This window comes from Bufo gargarizans, chromosome 2, assembly GCF_014858855.1.
Source record: "Bufo gargarizans isolate SCDJY-AF-19 chromosome 2, ASM1485885v1, whole genome shotgun sequence".
NCBI classification, from domain to species: Eukaryota; Metazoa; Chordata; class Amphibia; order Anura; family Bufonidae; genus Bufo; species Bufo gargarizans.
The window spans coordinates 61,510,087-61,529,242 of record NC_058081.1 but is presented as its reverse complement, the minus strand read 5'-3'; positions in this window follow the sequence as shown (position 1 = coordinate 61,529,242).

Here is a 19,156-nt window from a genome sequence, read left to right as displayed (position 1 = left end):
TTTACTTACATAAGACAGGAACGCCAAAAGTTCAGCTTTGTGGCTTAGCCCAGGTGGAGCAACACTGTTGTGGAGGAACAAGAAGATGTCTAGACATGGCTGCTGAAAACTCTACGAATATAAAAAGATTTGCCTCAAACCATGAAAGTCCCATACCAGATTTAAACTCTCATTTGCTACAAAAAAAAAAAAACAGCTGGCTGCCATACAAGGCCAAGTGTAGAATCTATATCTGAAAATATATATATATATATTTTAACCTGGCAATGTTTAGAACAGTTGTTATTACACCTTTTCTCCCTTTCTTCCTGCCAGTTCATACAACACATGTCACTCTAATGGGGGCGATAATGAGTAAAGAAGGAAGCCCCAACCAAGGGTAAAAGAATTTGAAATCCATCTTCTGCCTGGAGCCATTATCGGAGTGTGATTCATAACTAGTCAATATTAGACATTTGTGCACAACTTATTTCATTTCAATGATTTTACAATTTGAATGGGTTCTTCATGACTTATTCTTCAGCCTCATGCAGATGTCCATGGAACACGGTCTGTGTAGAAACCAATGACGCCGTGCGCTCCTGCAATGCCAGTCTGGTATTTCACGGACGTCTGCATGAGGCTTTAGGATAGGCTTGATGGGGGGGGGGGGGGGGGTCTGCCCTCTAACATCAAGGTTATTTTAACACATTTATGTGCCAAGCGCAAAGGTTTCACAGGTGCCTCCCCCTACTTTTAGAGGTATTATTTTTAATACATATTTATGGGAAAGGTCTCTGACCTGTGTCGTTAACACTCCCTTACATTCTCTATCCAGCCCAGAGCACCATGGTGACTTCTTCTACCACTATTATGCCCCTTGAAAGCAATAGTGTCGGATAGTGACCAAAACAGTAATAGTGGCCAGACAGTAATAGTGTCCCACACAGTAGACTCCACACAACAATAGTGCCCGCTTTACACCCCACACAGTAAAAATGCCCCCTTCAGGCCCGACACGTTAGTAGTTCTCCTTTTTAGGCCTAACACACTATTAGTGCCCCCATTTAGGCCCTCCTTTGTTAAAATTCCCTCTTTTTGTGTCCCCTAAATGCAGGATGAAGGACCCAGCTTTACTCCCCATGAAGCAATTATGCCCCCTTATTTCCCCTCCACATATACAGTTGCAAGAAAAAGTATGTGAACCCTTTGAAATGATATGGATTTCTGCACAAATTGGTCATAAAATGTGATCTGATCTCCATCTAAGTCACAACAATAGACAATCACAGTCTGCTTAAACTAATAACACACAAAGAATTAAATGTTACCATGTTTTTATTGAACACCTGATGTAAACATTCACAGTGCAGGTGGAAAAAGTATGTGAACCCTTGGATTTAATAACTGGTTGAACCTCCTTTGGCAGCAATAACTTCAACCAAACGTTTCCTGTAGTTGCAGATCAGACGTGCACAACGGTCAGGAGTAATTCTTGACCATTCCTCTTTACAGAACTGTTTCAGTTCAGCAATATTCTTGGGATGTCTGGTGTGAATCGCTTTCTTGAGGTCATGCCACAGCATCTCAATCGGGTTGAGGTCAGGACTCTGACTGGGTCACTCCAGAAGGCGTATATTCTTCTGTTTAAGCCATTCTGTTGTTGATTTACTTATATGCTTTGGGTCATTGTCCTGTTGCAACATCCATCTTCTGTTGAGCTTCAGCTGGTGGACAGATGGCCTTAAGTTCTCCTGCAAAATTTTCTGATAAACTTGGGAATTCATTTTTCCTTTGATGATAGCAATCCGTCCAGGTCCTGACGCAGCAAAGCAGCCCCACACCATGATGCCCCCACCACCATACTTCACAGTTGGGATGAGGTTTTGATGTTGGTGTGCTGTGCCTCTTTTTCTCCACACAGTGTTGTGTGTTTCTTCCAAACAACTCAACTTTGGTTTCATCTGTCCACAGAATATTTTGCCAGTACTGCTGTGGAACATCCAGGTGCTATTGTGCAACCTGTAAACGTGCAGCAATGTTTTTTTTGGACAGCAGTGGCTTCCTCTGTGGTATCCTCCCATGAAATCCATTCTTGTTTAGTGTTTAACGTATCGTAGATTCGTTAACAGGGATGTTAGCATATGCCAGAGACTTTTGTAAGTCTTTAGCTGACACTCTAGGATTCTTCTTCACCTCATTGAGCAGTCTGCACTGTGCTCCTGCAGTCATCTTTACAGGACGGCCACTCCTAGGGAGAGTAGCAGCAGTGCATAACTTTCTCCATTTATAGACAATTTGTCTTACCGTGGACTGATGGACAGCAAGGCTTTTGGAGATACTTTTATAACCCTTTCCAGCTTTATGTAAGTCAACAATTCTTAATCGTAGGTCTTCTGAGAGCTCTTTTGTGCGAGGCATCATTCACATCAGGCAATACTTCTTGTGAAAAGCAAACCCAGAACTGGTGTGTGTTTTTTATAGGGCAGGGCAGCTGTAACCAACACCTCCAATCTCATCTCATTGCTTGTACTCCAGTTGGCTGACACCTCACTCCAATTAGCTCTTGGAGATGTCATAAGTATAGGGGTTCACAAACTTTTTCCACCTGCACTGTGAATGTTTACATGGTGTGTTCAATAAAAACATGGTAACATTTAATTATTTGTGTGTTATTAGTTTAAGCAGACTGTGATTGTCTATTGTTGTGACTTAGATGAAGATCAGATCACATTTTATGACCAATTTGTGCAGAAATTCATATAATTCCAAAGGGTTCACATACTTTTTCTTGCAACTGTAGAATGAAAGCCCCACATATCAGATTTTACCGACCTTTATAGGACTGCAGGTAAACCTACCCTATCTAAACTAAATCGTGACTGAGTTATCATCAACCACAGAAAACAGATCATCTCTGCTACATTTGTAGTGGTGCAGTCCCTTATGAAAAGCTTGATTCTATCAAACACTGCATGACGCTGAAACTATTTCAAGTGCTGATGTCCCAAAAGGATGACATTAGGCAGTGAATCCAATCATGTTGTTATTCAGTTATGCTTTACTGAACGGAAATAGACAAAGAGAAAAATAAAAGATTACATTTAAAAATTCTAAAAAAAGATTAAAATCTGAAATGACCAGGTGTGCCTCAGCATGCTGAATGCTCGGCAGCTGTGGTAACAAATAGCAGAGGAATACATCTGATATACCAACAGGGAGCACGTCCCCCCCCCAAATCAACCGTGTTGAGTCAATATACAGACGTGGACAAAATTGTTGGTACCCTTTGGTCAATGAAAGAAAAAGTCACAATGGTCACAGAAATAACTTTAATCTGACAAAAGTAATAATAAATTAAAATTCTATAAATGTTAACCAATGAAAGTCAGACATTGTTTTTCAACCATGCTTCAACAGAATTATGTAAAAAAATAAACTCATGAAACAGGCATGGACAAAAATGATGGTACCCCTAGAAAACACAGAACATAATGTGACCAAAGGGACATGTTAATTCAAGGTGTGTCCACTAATTAGCATCACAGGTGTCTACAACCTTGTAATCAGCCATTGGGCCTATATATATGGCTCCAGGTAATCACTGTGTTGTTTGGTGATATGGTGTGTACCACACTCGACATGGACCAGAGGAAGCAAAGGAAAGAGCTGTCTCAAGAGATCAGAAAGAAAATTATAGACAAGCATGTTAAAGGTAAAGGCTATAAGACCATCTCCAAGCAACTAGATGTTCCTGTGAGTACAGTTGCACATATTATTCATAAGTTTAAGATCCATGGGACTGTAGCCAACCTCCCTGGACGTGGCCGCAGGAGGAAAATTGATGACAAATCTAAGAGACGGATAATCCGAATGGTAACAAAAGAGCCTAGAAAGACTTCTAAAGAGATTCAAGGTGAACTTCATGCTCAAGGAACATCAGTGTCAGATCGCACCATCCGTCGTTGTTTGAGCCAAAGTGGACTACATGGGAGACGACCAAGGAGGACACCATTGTTGAAAACGAATCATAAAAAAGCAAGACTGGAATATGCCAAACTACATGTTGACAAGCCACAAAGCTTCTGGGAGAATGTCCTGTGGACAGATGAGACAAAAATCGAAGTTTTTGCCAAGGCACATCAGCTGTATGTTCACAGACGAAAAAATGAAGCATATCAAGAAAAGAACACTGTCCCTACTGTGAAACATGGAGGAGGCTCTGTTATGTTCTGGGGCTGCTTTGCTGCGTCTGGCACAGGGTGTCTTGAATCTGTGCAGGGTACAATGAAATCTCAAGACTATCAAGGAATTCTAGAGAGAAATGTACTAGCCAGTGTCAGAAAGCTTGGTCTCAGTCGCAGGTCATGGGTCTTGCAACAGGACAATGACCCAAAACACACCGCTAAAAACACCCAAGAATGGCTAAGAGGAAAAAATTGGACTATTCTAAAGTGGCCTTCTATGAGCCCTGACCTCAATCCTATTGAGCATCTTTGGAAGGAGCTGAAACATGCAGTCTGGAAAAGGCACCCTTCAAACCGGACACAACTGGAGCAGTTTGCTCATGAGGAGTGGGCCAAAATACCTGCTGAGAGGTGCAGATGTCTCATTGACAGTTACAGGAAGCGTTTGATTGCAGTGATTGCCTCAAAAGGTTGCGCAACAAAATATTAAGTTAGGGGTACCATCATTTTTGTCCATGCCTGTTTCATGAGTTTATTTTTTTACATAATTCTGTTGAAGCATGGTTGAAAAACAATGTCTGACTTTCATTGGTTAACATTTATAGAATTTTAATTTATTATTACTTTTGTCAGATTAAAGTTATTTCTGTGACCATTGTGACTTTTTCTTTCATTGACCAAAGGGTACCAACAATTTTGTCCACGTCTGTAGCTGCCATTACAGCTCCCATTGTGGCTGTCACCCATGTTTCTTAGTTTCCAGAGTGACAAATCTGCTTAGATGTACCCATCATTCACTCTTATATCCTGGAAAACTCTATGGATTTACCATTCAGAACTCATGGAAACCTAATCTATGTTTTCCTTTCCTTGGGACTTCACAGATCCAGCCATGTATCCAGTGTTGAACTTGTTCCACAAGAGGAAATGATTCTGAGGGCCCATCCTCTGTGTATACAGGACCATAAGGGCCCTGTTTTATTAGGAGTCCATTTTTGTCAAAGCTTGGGCCCTCTGGAGCATCCTCTGGTACTTTGGTAGGCCAGTCTGACCCTTCCTATATCTAAATAAAGCGTCTTGCTCCCAGTTCTGTGGCCAGCTCCCATGTGGAAGTTGTTATAGTGGCCATTAGAAGTTCTGAGTTGAAAATTATGAGCTGCAGTTTGTAAAACTGTTACATAAAGATTTATGATTATTTGTTAGCAAACCAGACCAGACCCCAAAATCAATTTAGACTCCAGATTAGACCCCTAAAATCACTCACACCCCAGACAGAACTCCTAAAATTAATCAGACTTGAGACCAGAACCTAAAGTGAATCCGACCCCACATCAGACCCCAAACATTAAAGGAGTTATCCAACATTATATTAGACCTCACAGAGTGGGCGACCCATGTAGTCCCTATTTGAGATGGTGGTGTTGGTATCCAGGTGTAGGATTGCCAGAGTGGTGTAGGATGGCATACAATATTCCTTAAGGTGTTGTATGCATGTGTCACGGTGCTCCTACCTGGATATCCTTGGATCCCAGACGTGGTTGTCCGCAGCAGTGATAAAAGGGGTGTTGAACTTGGATGATGAGTAAGTAGAATAAATGGAGTCCAGACTTGTATTAACGTAGTTAACAGCTTTACTTGAATAAACTTTCATCAGAGAACAATATTCCAACTTTATCTTGGTCATCAGCAGGTTTTGGCAGGCAAACACTCTCAGCTCTGCTATATCTGTACTCTCTCAGCTCTTTTCCTCTTCTGCTAGAACTTAACTTTCTGTAGTATGTCTCTTACTGTAATCCTAGGAAAACTTCTTCCTGGCTTAAAGCTTACTTAGCTTGGCTTTAGGCAATGGAAACCCAGGAGGGGACATGCAACCATGTACTCACAGGCAGGGCCTGCCCGGCAGGGGCAAGGGCATGCTCCTTTAACAAGGAAGGAATCCTCTAGACTGACTAACACTAACTAAACTCCTCCCTCTCTAGTGAGGGCTGGAAAGGAACTAGAAGGTTCCTCTCCAGGGAAACTAACTCTGCCAATGTTGCTACCACCTGCTGGTGAACCAGGCACATTACACTTGAACATTAGTTGGAAAGGAAATATAAATACACACTGCAGGAAATGGCAATAAACATAGAAGCTGACACAGGATCACACAAAGGAGATAGTGGGGGCCACAAAAGAGGTGGTAATGCCACTCTGGGTCATTACACTTCCCTCCTGCCCTACCGTTAGGCCAGACACACACAAGTGACTTGAATGAGATAAACTCACAGCATGTGTCAGTGAGAGTTCCAGTTCTGGCCTCTGCTCCCCTGACAGGAGGGCACAGCATTATAATGCTGCGTAAGGCTATATGCACATGACCGTTCTGTTTTTTGCGGTCCGCAAATTGCGGATCCGCAAAACACGGAAGCCGCCCGTGTGCCTTCCGCAATTTGTGGAATGGAACAGACAGTCCATTGTAGAAATGCCTATTCTTGTCCGCAAAACGGACAAGAACAGGACATGTTATAATTTTTTTGCAGCGCCACGGAATGGAGCAACGGATGCGGACAGCACATGGAGTGCTGTTCGCATCTTTTGCGGGCCCATTGAAGTGAATGGGTCCGCACCCGAGCCGCAAAAACTGCAGCTCGGATGCGGACCAGAACAACGGTCGTGTGCATGAGTCCTGGAATCTGTTGTATTACACTGACATAATGCTGTTCGATCCTGTCAGAGGAGCGGAGGCCAGAACAGGAACTCTCACTTACACACGCTGCAAGTTTATCGCTTTCAACTAGCTGATGTGTGTCTGGCATTAAAGACATACTGGGAAAACGTTACATACAGTGCAACAAAACATACAGGGTCATACAGCGTCACATACCTTTTGCATCCAGTGATGTCTCCTCTGATGTAGATATATTCTCCTTATAATGTGCGCCAGTACAAAAAATACCCCCTTATAATGTGCACCAGTGCAAATACTCCTTTACAATGTGTGCTAGTACAAAAAATACTGCCTTATAATGTGCGCCAGCACACAAAATACCCCCTTCTTATGTGCACCAGTACAAAAAATACCCCCTTATAATATGTGTCACTGCAAAAAAATACCCCCCCTATAATGTGCGCCAGTACAAAAAATATCCCCTTCTGTGTGCCAGTACAAAAAATGATCCCTCTTAGTGGCCCTAGTAGAGTCAATATCCCCATAGTGCATAGTGCCCCTTATAAGGCATGCCAGTCCAAAAACATACCACCCCCCTTATGTGTGCCAGCCCCTGTTCAGTCCCCCCAGTTGATGCCCCCACAATGTCCCCTTAGTGCCTCCAGTAGATGCCCCCATAGTGGACTCCCCATCTTCAATATCACCCAGGGGCGGATTAAGTGCATGATAGGCCCGGGGCTGTCTACCCAACTTGGCGCCCCCCCCCCCCTCCATTTTAGTTTAGTTATTTTTTTTGTATGAAGAGGCTGCGGTGCTTCATGGGCGCCACAGTCTCTTCTTAGGCCATATGACATCTTCAGACTAAAAAAAAATACCCCAAATTGGGTCCTAAACTGAAAAATTTGGTCGCCAAATTAAAAATACATATAATTGTAATAAAAATGAGGAGAATATGGAGACATGGAGGAGAATACAGCACCACATACCTCTTACATCCAGTGTCATAAAGACCTTCTCTTTCTTCTTCTCCTCCATTTGACCCAGACCGCCATGGCAAATTCTTTCAGCCGCATCTTGTCTCTACAGTTTGTAACACAGACACGTTAGATTTCTCAATTTTTCCATCAACCTCCTCATCCTGGTGTCCCCACAGTGTCATCCTGCTGCCAGCCCCAATACTGTGCCCTCTGGGCTCCACAATGTCCTAGGAACTATACTGCTGAAAAAATAGTGACCCTAATAGACATAATTGGGGTAATTTATCAAACTGGTGTAAAGTAGAACTGGATTTCCAAAAGAGCTGTCAAATATGAAAGGTGGAATCTGATTGGATGCTATGGGCAACTAAGCCAGTTCTGCTATACACCAGTTTGATAAATTACCCCAAATGTCCCTATAGTGTCCACAGCAGCTATAATGTCCCCTAGAGTGCCCCCAGTAATAATAACACCCTATATTGTGCTCCAGGTAATAATCCCTGTATAGTTTCCCCAGAAATAATAGAATTGCCCCTACAGTGCCTCCCCAATAGCAACACCCCATATAGTAATTTCCACCACACTGCCCCCACATAGTAATCCCCCATAGTAATTTTCCCCCACACAGTAATTTCCCCCAAACTGACCCATATAGTAGTTTGCCCCCACACAGTAATTTCTCCTACATAGTAATTACCCCCACACTGCCCCCACATAGTAATTTCCACCACACTGCCCCCACATAGTAATTTCCACCACACTGCCCCCACATAGTAATTTCCACCACACTGCCCCCACATAGTAATTTACCCCCACACTGCCCCCACATAGTAATTTACCCCCACACTGCCCCCACATAGTAATTTGCCCCCACATAGCAATTTCCCCACACTGTTCCCACATAGCAATTTCCCCACACAATAGATTTCCCCACACTGCCCTCACATAGTAATTTACCCCCACACTGCCCTCACATAGTAATTTGCCCCCACATAGTAATTTGCCCCACATAGCAATTACCCCACACTATCCCCACATAGAAATAACCCCACACTGTCCCCATGTGGGAATTTCCCCCACACTGCCCCCACATAGCAATTTTTCCCCACACTGCTCCATATAGTAATTTGTCCCCACATAGCAATTTCCCCACACTGTCCCCACATAGAAATTACCCCACACTGTCCCCACATAGCAATTACCCCCACACAATAGTTTCCCCCACACTGCCCCCATATAGAAATTTGCCCCCACATAGTAGTCCCTCCCATAATAATTTCCCCCCACACTGCCCCCACATAGCAATTTGCCCCCACACTGCCCCCACATAGCAATTTGCCCCCACACTGCCCCATCTAGTAATTTGCCCCCACATAGTAGTCCCTCTCATAATAATTTGCCCCCACACTGCCCCCACATAGCAATTTGCCCCAGCACTGCCCCATCTAGTAATTTGCCCCACATAGTATTGCCTCCCATAATAATTTGCCCCCACACAGTATTCCCTCCCATAATAATTTGGCCCCATACAGCCCCCACATTCCCCCCCCATGTACTTGATTTATCTTCCCTAATATGTCCTCCTGTGTGTCCCCATCCCCCAAAGTAGGCACATGAAATAAAAAAAATAAAAAATGAACAAAAAATGAAAAGATAAATACTCAGCTATGTCCAGGGCCAGGCGCTTGCTCGCAGAGGAAGGCGGGATGAATCAGGCGCGTCACAGTGCTGCGTCCCGGCACAGGCGCGCGATGACATCATCACTCACGCCTGCGCCGGGATTTCACAACCGCATAGGCCTCAGGCCTGAAGCCTATGGCGGTGAACGGCGACGGGACAGGGAGCTATGCGCTCCCGTGCCCTGCCGCAGTATGTGGGCGTTCGGGTCAGCGTTGGGCCCCCCAGCGGTGCTTTGCCCGGGGCTGCCGACCCGAACGTCCCTATTGTAATCCGCCACTGATATCACCATAGTGCTCCCAGAAGATGACTTCATAGTGCTCTCCCCCAATATCCCCATAGTGCCCCCAGTAGATGGCCCCACAGTGCTCCCCCCCTGGTCCCCATAGTGCTCCAATAGATGCCCCCACATCATGGTGTAAAAAAAAAACCCAATAACCACAGATACTTACCTACGCTGTCAGCAATGCGGTGCAGGCTTCTCGCCTGTTTCCTGAGCCGTACACTGTCTGGCTCAGGCCGTGAGATGATGGATATGTCATTGCGCCACCTGTGCCGGCCTCTGACTGGGCCTGGAGCCTACTAGAGGTAACAGCAGGGCAGGGAGACATTGCTTCCATGCCCCTGCCGCAGAATCTAATTGTATTATCGTCCTGAGGACGACAATACATAATCAGCGGTTAGCCACTGACTAGGGACTGCTGTGACCCCTATAGCGACCCTTATAGCTACATCAGTGATTAGTGACCTTATGTTGGCTGCAGACCACAGTCTGCAGTTGAGTACCCATTAATTAGATGTTGGGTTTGCTTATGCATTGCAATAATAAGCATTTCACCGCATGGTATACTATGTATTGCACTGTGCGTGACAAATAAACTTGAACCTTAATCTTGAAACTAATCATAATGCATATTATTTCTGTAGAGCTAGGCATCATAGTCTATACAATTACCATTAACTTTTGTAATACTGGTGGGATTCCACATGGAACATTTTATATCTACTTATACTTGTACTCTGTGTTGTGATCATTGTATGCACAGACACATCATCAATAAGATCTACTAGGATCTTATTGTTAATCATCCCATAAGAAATAGACCCTGGTAACAAGTGATTGACTTCAACTGTAGGTTGTCTTCTACTGGGCCTCTGTAGCCCATTTTTGAGTCAAAGCCTGAGCCCATGAGAGAATCTCCCGCTACTCTGGTGGCTATGTCATTAACACACATGGTAATAATTGCAGGGTGTAAACTTCTATGATTTCCATTGTCTTGTACACCATGATATGAGCAACCTCTGTGGAGACAGTTTTGTGAAGGCACCTGTCCTCCATTTGACGTCCTAATTGATGTTAATTGTGTTATGTTCATCCCTCCTACTGGCTGCTTGCCAAGGAGCACGTATTAATGAAATTAACTAAATCACGGTCTTCTGAATTGAATTTACTACCAAAGTCGCACGTACTTTTAACCTCTTCACTACTGATGGTTAGCCTCAGTGGACATAAACAAAATGACCCTGTCCTGCTATTCAGTAGTCTTCACCACCTTATGGCAGCTAATATTCCAAAATGGTCTTATTATCTTATTTCTAATAGAGTCCTCCTAAATCTGGATTTACACGGGCCGACTGTCCGGAAGTGTTCCTTCCCAACAGTCGGCAGCTGGTTCAGTGAAGGAGGCTGCTGTATTTACATCCACCGATCTCCTTCACAGTAGGGTCACTTGTCCTCATACAGAATCATGATTTCTGAATGGCAGATTGCTGTTTAGACCACACGATATGCTGCCCAAAAGCCATGATCGGTGGTGGCTGCATGAACGACAGGATCACCTGATGATCAAGCGTTTTGCTCGTTCATCAGGTGATCGGCGGCACATTTACATGGCCATATTGTCTGGATTCTCGGGCCGTGAAAATGCTTGCTAATGTGTCTTCTTTGCTATCTGCTTGCTATTTGCTACTGGATGCCTGGTGGTCAATACAGGAAATTGAGGCATGATTTTGACTATAGCATGCAGTAGGTTGCAATTAAAGGGGTCTGGGAATTTTTATTAATTCACCATGTAAATACAGGTTCAGTGGGGATCCTGAGGGTCAGTAAATGCTAAGTGGGAGTTGTAGACAGCTGGATCCCACTGTTGCAGACCATATACAGCGGTCCCTCAATTTGCAATAATAACTGGTTCCCTAGTGACCATTTTGTGTTTAAACCATTATAACTTCAGTCCATAACTGAGAGGGTAGTGGATGCATGGAATAGCCTTCCTGCAGAAGTGGTAGCTGCAAATACAGTGAAGGAGTTTAAGCATGCATGGGATAGGCATAAGGCCATCCTTCATATAAGATAGGGCCGGGGCTATTCATAGGATTCAGATATATTGGGCAGACTAGATGGGCCAAATGGTTCTTATCTGCCGACACATTCTATGTTTCTATGTTTCTATGTTTCATAACTCTACGGAAAACTAGAAATTGGTTCTAGAGCCCCCAAATGTCATCCCAAGATAAGAGAAAATGAGGATTTAGGAAAATAAGCAGATAACTAATAGAGAAAAAGCAAGTCCTTAAATATAATAGTCAAGAATAGATCCTGTGATGAGGAAAAGAGCTTCTTAAAAGTACACAGTGTAGCAGAAAAATAAAATGGAGCCACCCTCACCTGGTGTCCAAAGGAGCAAATTATCCAATACAGGGGTTTGACTTCAAGGATGGAAGATTTCTCCTCAGGCTAACCCCACAACCCCTTCTTTACCAATAACCACTCTGACACCTTCTTGCTTGGTAAATGACCATTACGGCCAACTTTATTGTACAAATAACATAATAATAACAATAATCACTTTAATACATCCATCAACCTTATGAACCACTGCACCGTAACAAGGATCCTGGAGGGCAACACAACCACGCGGTATCTTCCGTAACCATCTCTCCATATACTTCAATATTACCCTTGGCCGCACTCACCGACCCAAGGGCACCAAATCCTTGAAGTATCCAAGTATCTCCTCCTGTAGACCTTCTAGCCCAACAGGAGCCCCATCTTCGGCATTCACCAACCACATGAGATACAGGCTCCAACATGTCCTGCATCTCTTAAAACCATTGTATTGCTCCCCCAGGATCTCATATAACTCAGCCCCAAAGCCACCACCATACCAACCACAATTCCAAATAAAGGGCGGGAGGGCGGGAAACACTCTCCCTGCACTAACACCTGCCTACCAAACCACTCCCCCGTTCCTATATACTGCCCGCGAAACCTCACTCCTCCCCCCAACCCAACTTCCAACCTTAACCCCTTCCTAGCCTGAGTACTTCCACCCACGTCAAAGCTCACTCCGCTACATCTGCGCCTTTGCTCCATTGCTGTTATGACTTCAAGGATGGAAGATTTCTCCTCAGGCTAACCCCACAACCCCTTCTTTACCAATAACCACTCTGACACCTTCTTGCTTGGTAAATGACCATTACGGCCAACTTTATTGTACAAATAACATAATAATAACAATAATCACTTTAATACATCCATCAACCTTATGAACCACTGCACCGTAACAAGGATCCTGGAGGGCAACACAACCACACAGTATCTTCCGTAACCATCTCTCCATATACTTCAATATTACCCTTGGCCGCACTCACCGACCCAAGGGCACCAAATCCTTGAAGTATCCAAGTATCTCCTCCTGTAGACCTTCTAGCCCAACAGGAGCCCCATCTTCGGCATTCACCAACCACATGAGATACAGGCTCCAACATGTCCTGCATCTCTTATAACCATTGTATTGCTCCCCCAGGATCTCATATAACTCAGCCACCAGAAGACCACCGGTGACACCTCACCTGTGGGCGTCCTGCCAAACCCTCAAGGCAGTCTCCAACCCCTCCTGTATACCCAAGGCCCACATATCAATACCCACATCATTAAGATGCACGCCATCAGATCTCAAGAATTGAGGCGACGCCGCCTCCAATTCCCGATGACGAACCACCACGCCACCTTGCCTGCGCACAAAACGCCCAACCTCCTTGTTCAACTTCGCCCTAGCTTTATTCAATCGGTCCACTGAATGCGCACCACGCCAACTACTCCGCGCCACCACATCCGACCAAACCAAAAACAAGTCCGGGAAATCCGACGCCAACCGCAACACGTCCAACTTGATGTCCCTGATCACATCCCGCGACCGACGAACCCCCAGGTCATTGCCACCCACATGCAACACCAAAATATCGGGCGCGCGGTCCAACAAAACGTTCGTACGGATCTCAGGCAAAACCCGCCCCCAAAGAAGCCCCCGCACACCAATCCACCGGTCTTGCAGTTCCTCCGCCGGAAAACCCAATTGACGGCCGTTCCGCCGCACGTCAGCTCGCAAAGCCCCCCAGTAGACATACGAATGTCCAAAAATCCACGCAAGACAAGGAGCTTCCCCTGCAATAAAACAAACAAATCAAAATCACACAACCATCACTATCAAAAACCCGCTCCCAACAAATAGATCACACAACAACACCCCCCAGCCCCGCTACAAGAGATGAGGCCTAACATAAGTACGGAAACAGTCAGACTCCCAGCGCCCGATACGCTTTATGACCTCCTCCCCAAGTCCCCACCTAGCCGCCTCCGTCGCGGCCCCAATCCGGAACGAATGAGACGCAAATTCCGACGCCGTAAAACCAGCAGCCGACAAACACTTCCGAAATACAGCCACAAACTGAAACCTAGACAAACACGAACCGTCCACATGCACCAGCAAAGCGCCCGAGCCAACCGGCCGCAACACCAAAAATTCCCGCACACAACGCACAGGGCAAACAACCGAATCCGCCAGAGGCCTAAGCCACACTACCACGCCCTTACCCACTTGATCCGTCTTTGACCTGCGAATCTGACATCTTAACGCACCCTCCACCAACTCGACATCCTCCCACAACAAACCGCCCCCACTCGTGCGACTCGCAGCCACCAACTCAGAAATCCGGAAAGCCCCGAAAAAGGCCAACACAAACGCCGCCCTAAACAGACACACCTCATACTCCGACCGACAGACTCGCCCCGCCTCCTTCCACAGCGTCTGTAACACCGCAAAAGAAACCGGCCTCCTAGCATCCTTCCTTACCACACTACGACGATAACCCTTCAAGGCCTGCCGCACCATAAAACACCGAGACACGTCCGCCAAGCCCCTCAAGCGCAACCAGAAGGCAACCGCCGCCACCCTCTTTGATGCAACCGAGAATGACAAACCATCCGCATAAAACTGACCCACCCAAAAAACCAACAACGTCCTAAAATCCGCAAAAGACCCGCAACCACCCATCCTGTCAATCAAATCCTCCCACAACACCCACACAGCCGAATACGCCGACCACGTACCTCCACTCAGCGACCGTCTAATGAGGCCCGCCAACACCCCAAGGCCACGCTCCAGAGCCACTGGGGGCAGGGCAACCCCAAGACCTCGGCATCCGGCGCCAGGCCGCGAAAACGATCCCACTGAAAGCGAGAAAGGGCATCAGCAAGTGAGTTATCCACGACAGGCACATGCACAGCAACAAAACACGCATTCAACTGCAAACCCCGTAACACCAGATGACGCAGCAAATTCAAGACCGGCGGCGAGCTCGCCGACTGGCTGTTAATCGCCTGAACCACACCCATATTGTCACAATAGAAGCGAACCCGCCGATCCCTAAGCAAATTCCCCCACAACTCCGTAGCCAAGACAATAGGAAAGAGCTCCAACAACACCAAGTTAGTAAGGAAACCAGCCTGCCTCCAGTCCACCGGCCACTCACCCGCACTCCACTGACCCTGGCAAAAAACCCCATAACCACACGACCCCGATGCGTCCGAGAACAAGTCCAACTCAGGACTACCTACCACCGCATCCATCCACACGGACCGACCATTGTATTCCACCAAAAAGGACTCCCATATCACCAAATCCTCCTTCACCGCCGCTGGCAAACGCAAATAATGAAAAGGGGCGGAAACGCCCGCCGTAGCCAGGGCCAAGCGACGACAAAACACCCGCCCCATCGGCAAAATACGGCAGGCAAAATTAAATTTCCCCAAAACCGACTGAACCCGCTTGAGCTGCACCTTCTTCGCCCTCCGCAAAAACAACACCTCCTCCAACAAATCAGACACCTTATTGGCCGGCAAACGACACTCCATAGCCACACTGTCAATCTCGATCCCAAGAAACTTTATCACCGTGGACGGGCCCTCCGTCTTATCAGCCGCCAACGGAATACCAAAACACGCCGCCACCCTCTCCATGGTGCGCAACAAAACAGAACAAACCCTAGATCCAGCCGGACCCAAAAACAAAAAATCATCTAAATAGTGCAAGACCGAACTCCAACCCAGCTCCATCTTCACCACCCACTCCAAAAACGAGCTAAACGCCTCAAACAAAGAGCACGAAATCGCACAACCCATCGGCAGACAACAATCAACATAATAACAGCCATCCCACTGAAAACCCAACAAACGCAAGCTATCAGGGTGAATCGGCAACAACCGAAAAGCGGCCTCAATGTCCGTCTTCGCGAGTAGAGCGCCCCGCCCAAAACGACGCACCCACCGCACAGCCGCATCAAAAGACGTGTACGACACCGAGCATAACTCATCCGCAATACCATCATTCACCGAATCGCCAACCGGATAAGACAAATGATGAATAAGCCGAAACTTGTTGGGCTCCTTCTTAGGAACCAAACTCAAAGGAGAAACCCCCAAATCCGGCAAAGGACACTCCAAAAAGGGGCCCACAACCCTACCAGCCGCAACCTCCCCAGCAATCTTATCCCGCACCACAGCCGGATGGCGCAAAGCCGAAGACAAATTCCGCAGCGCCCGACTGACCCCCACCGAACCACACGGGATAACGAAACCCTCAGTAAACCCGCCAACAACAACCGCGCCGCCTCCCTATTTGGATACATCCTTAAATACGGCGCCATCTCGTCCACCCTCACCGGCGTCACCCCTCTTCTGGACAACCTCGGATCCCTTGCCCTTACCTCGCTTGAAGCACCGGGACAAGCTATGGGAACCCCCACACCCGGAACACTCGTGTTTGTACCGGCAATCGGACAAGAACCGACAATGCCCCTCATTGTACTGCCAACAACACCCTTTCCTACCACTCCCAGAAGCCTCCGAGGCCGAGGCGCCCCCGGCCCCTCCACGAAAGGGCTGAGGACCCCCCCTCGGCGCCGCCATCAATCGCATCCACAGACCAATGTCCTTATGGTCCCAGCGGATGCTAGGCCTGACCGCCTTCCGCTGCCGGAACTGCTCGTCATACCTAAGCCACGCCACACCCCCATAAGTCCGATGCGCCTCACCGATAGCATCCATATAACAAAAGAGAGCCGAGCAATGCTCAGGCGCCTTCTCCCCAATCACACTTGCCAGAATGGCGAAAGCTTGCAGCCAATTCTGAAAAGTACGCGGTATCAGCCGATACCTTCGCCGTTCCTCCTCCTCCTTCTTACTCTCGTCCGGCTTACCCCTATCCAAATTAAATTTCTCCAAGGGAAGCAACGCAAAAATCTCCACAAATTCATCCCGCCATATCTTATCCTTAACCTCCTGCTTCAAGTGAGCCCCCAGCGGCCCCTCAAAACACACATAAATCTCCCCTTTCGCCGCATCAGCCAACCGAACACCATCCCCCGCTGCACGCCCAGCAGCCGCTACCACTCCAGCCCCAGACACCAAGACGCCCCCGCTAACGCCGTCCTCCCGCACCCCAACAGGCCCCACCGCCGGACCCTGCACCAGACCCACCGCCGGTACCGGAGCCCAGACTGACAAAGGCGCCGCCGCAGGCCCGGAACCCAACCGCGACAATAAGGACAACACACCAGACAGTACCTCCCTCACCAACGCATCAGAACTCCCCACATGAACACCCACATTGTCCCCACCCCCCCCCAACATAACTCTGACTCGCTGGTCTCTCACCTGGCCGTCCCCGGACAACATCACCGGCAGCCGCAGAACTCCTCCCAGACGTCCGCAATGGCGCAGTCGAGCAGCACGGCACTTCTTCATCCACAGGAGAAACGTCCATCCCGCCTGCCGCCGAATCGTCACCCGGGTCCACCACTCCCTCCTCCAATGGCGACAGCTCAGCATCACCCCGCTCCTGCAGGAGACCGCCATCCAGGAAGTCATGCGCCGCACCAGCCACCTCGCCTGGCTGCACACCGTCCTCCACCATCTCATCCATCAGTGCAGGCTCTCCAGACATGCTGCCGGAAGCCGCAACCCGCATTCCCAGGTCAGGGGACAAGGCAACCACCCTGACCCTCTCCACGCTGTCATGTCGCCTACCCACCACCAGGGGTCGCGACGCACGCTCACCCCTGCTCACCGCCGGCTCCACACACTCCTGCCGCCGGCTGGAAGCCACCAGCCGCGGCGCAGACGACCGCTCCTCACTCCTGTCCGCAAGGCCCAGGCTGCAGGACCTCCTGGCCGCACTCTCCCTCCGATCGACAGGTAAGGCCGCTCCAGACCGCACACCACGCCGCGTCACCCCGGGCGCCACGCGCGCCGACCCGCGCTCCCTGCCTCTTGACACTCGGGGACCAGAACCGGGGGTATCTCGGCCCCCACCCGCCGCTCCAACACGCACCGCCGACCGCCTCCCGCTGCGCCTGGGCTTCGGCACCACAGGCGCCAGCGGAGGGTGAACTGGGGGACTCCGGAGATGCCGGCGCACACGCGGCGTCGACTCCGGACTCAAACGCTCCGGGGTGACTGACCTCCGTGCCCTGCAAGGCCGAGCCGCCGCCACAGCCACAGGGGACGAGACAAGAGCCGCCTGCAAAGTGTCATGCAGACGCTCCGCACCATGTTCGCGCACCGCCACCCTGACCGCAGCCACCAGCTCCTCCAGAGACGACATCTTCAAACACTCTCCCTGCACTAACACCTGCCTACCAAACCACTCCCCCGTTCCTATATACTGCCCGCGAAACCTCACTCCTCCCCCCAACCCAACTTCCAACCTTAACCCCTTCCTAGCCTGAGTACTTCCACCCACGTCAAAGCTCACTCCGCTACATCTGCGCCTTCGCTCCATTGCTGTTATTATCAGAAAAATGTCAATTGGTTGAATCTGAGGCATTGTATGTTGAGTCTAGTTTCAACTTAAGATGGCCCAGATACTAGGTAAGTTAAAAATATTGGGGGTCATTTACTATCCAGAAATACACCTATATTAGGAATATTTCTGGTGCAGATTGTGGCTCAAAGGTTGTTTGTGCTGCAATCTGCGAGTTTTCCCTGCTCATGGTATGTCTAAAAAGGGGAGTGTGGAGAGGGCGAGGAAGGGGACGGGCTGGCAGGCATGTCTTAGTCATCATTTTCTATGCCTGCTTTAGAGATAGAAATTGGTCTAAATGTAAGCCAGCGAGGAAGTCTGTGCCTCTTCATAACTTTGGTGGATCCACCGCCAGTTATAGGGGTTATTAAGACCGCCGTCTAAAACACCGGTCCTAATAAATGACCCCCCATTGTATCCTGAAGCCATTAAGGGACCAATGTAAAATCCACCAATTTTCTAAGCCTCTACTATGTATTACCACCACTGAAACATCACCAGTTCCTCTAGCTGGGACAGATGTCCTATAGCATTTTTCGCCTG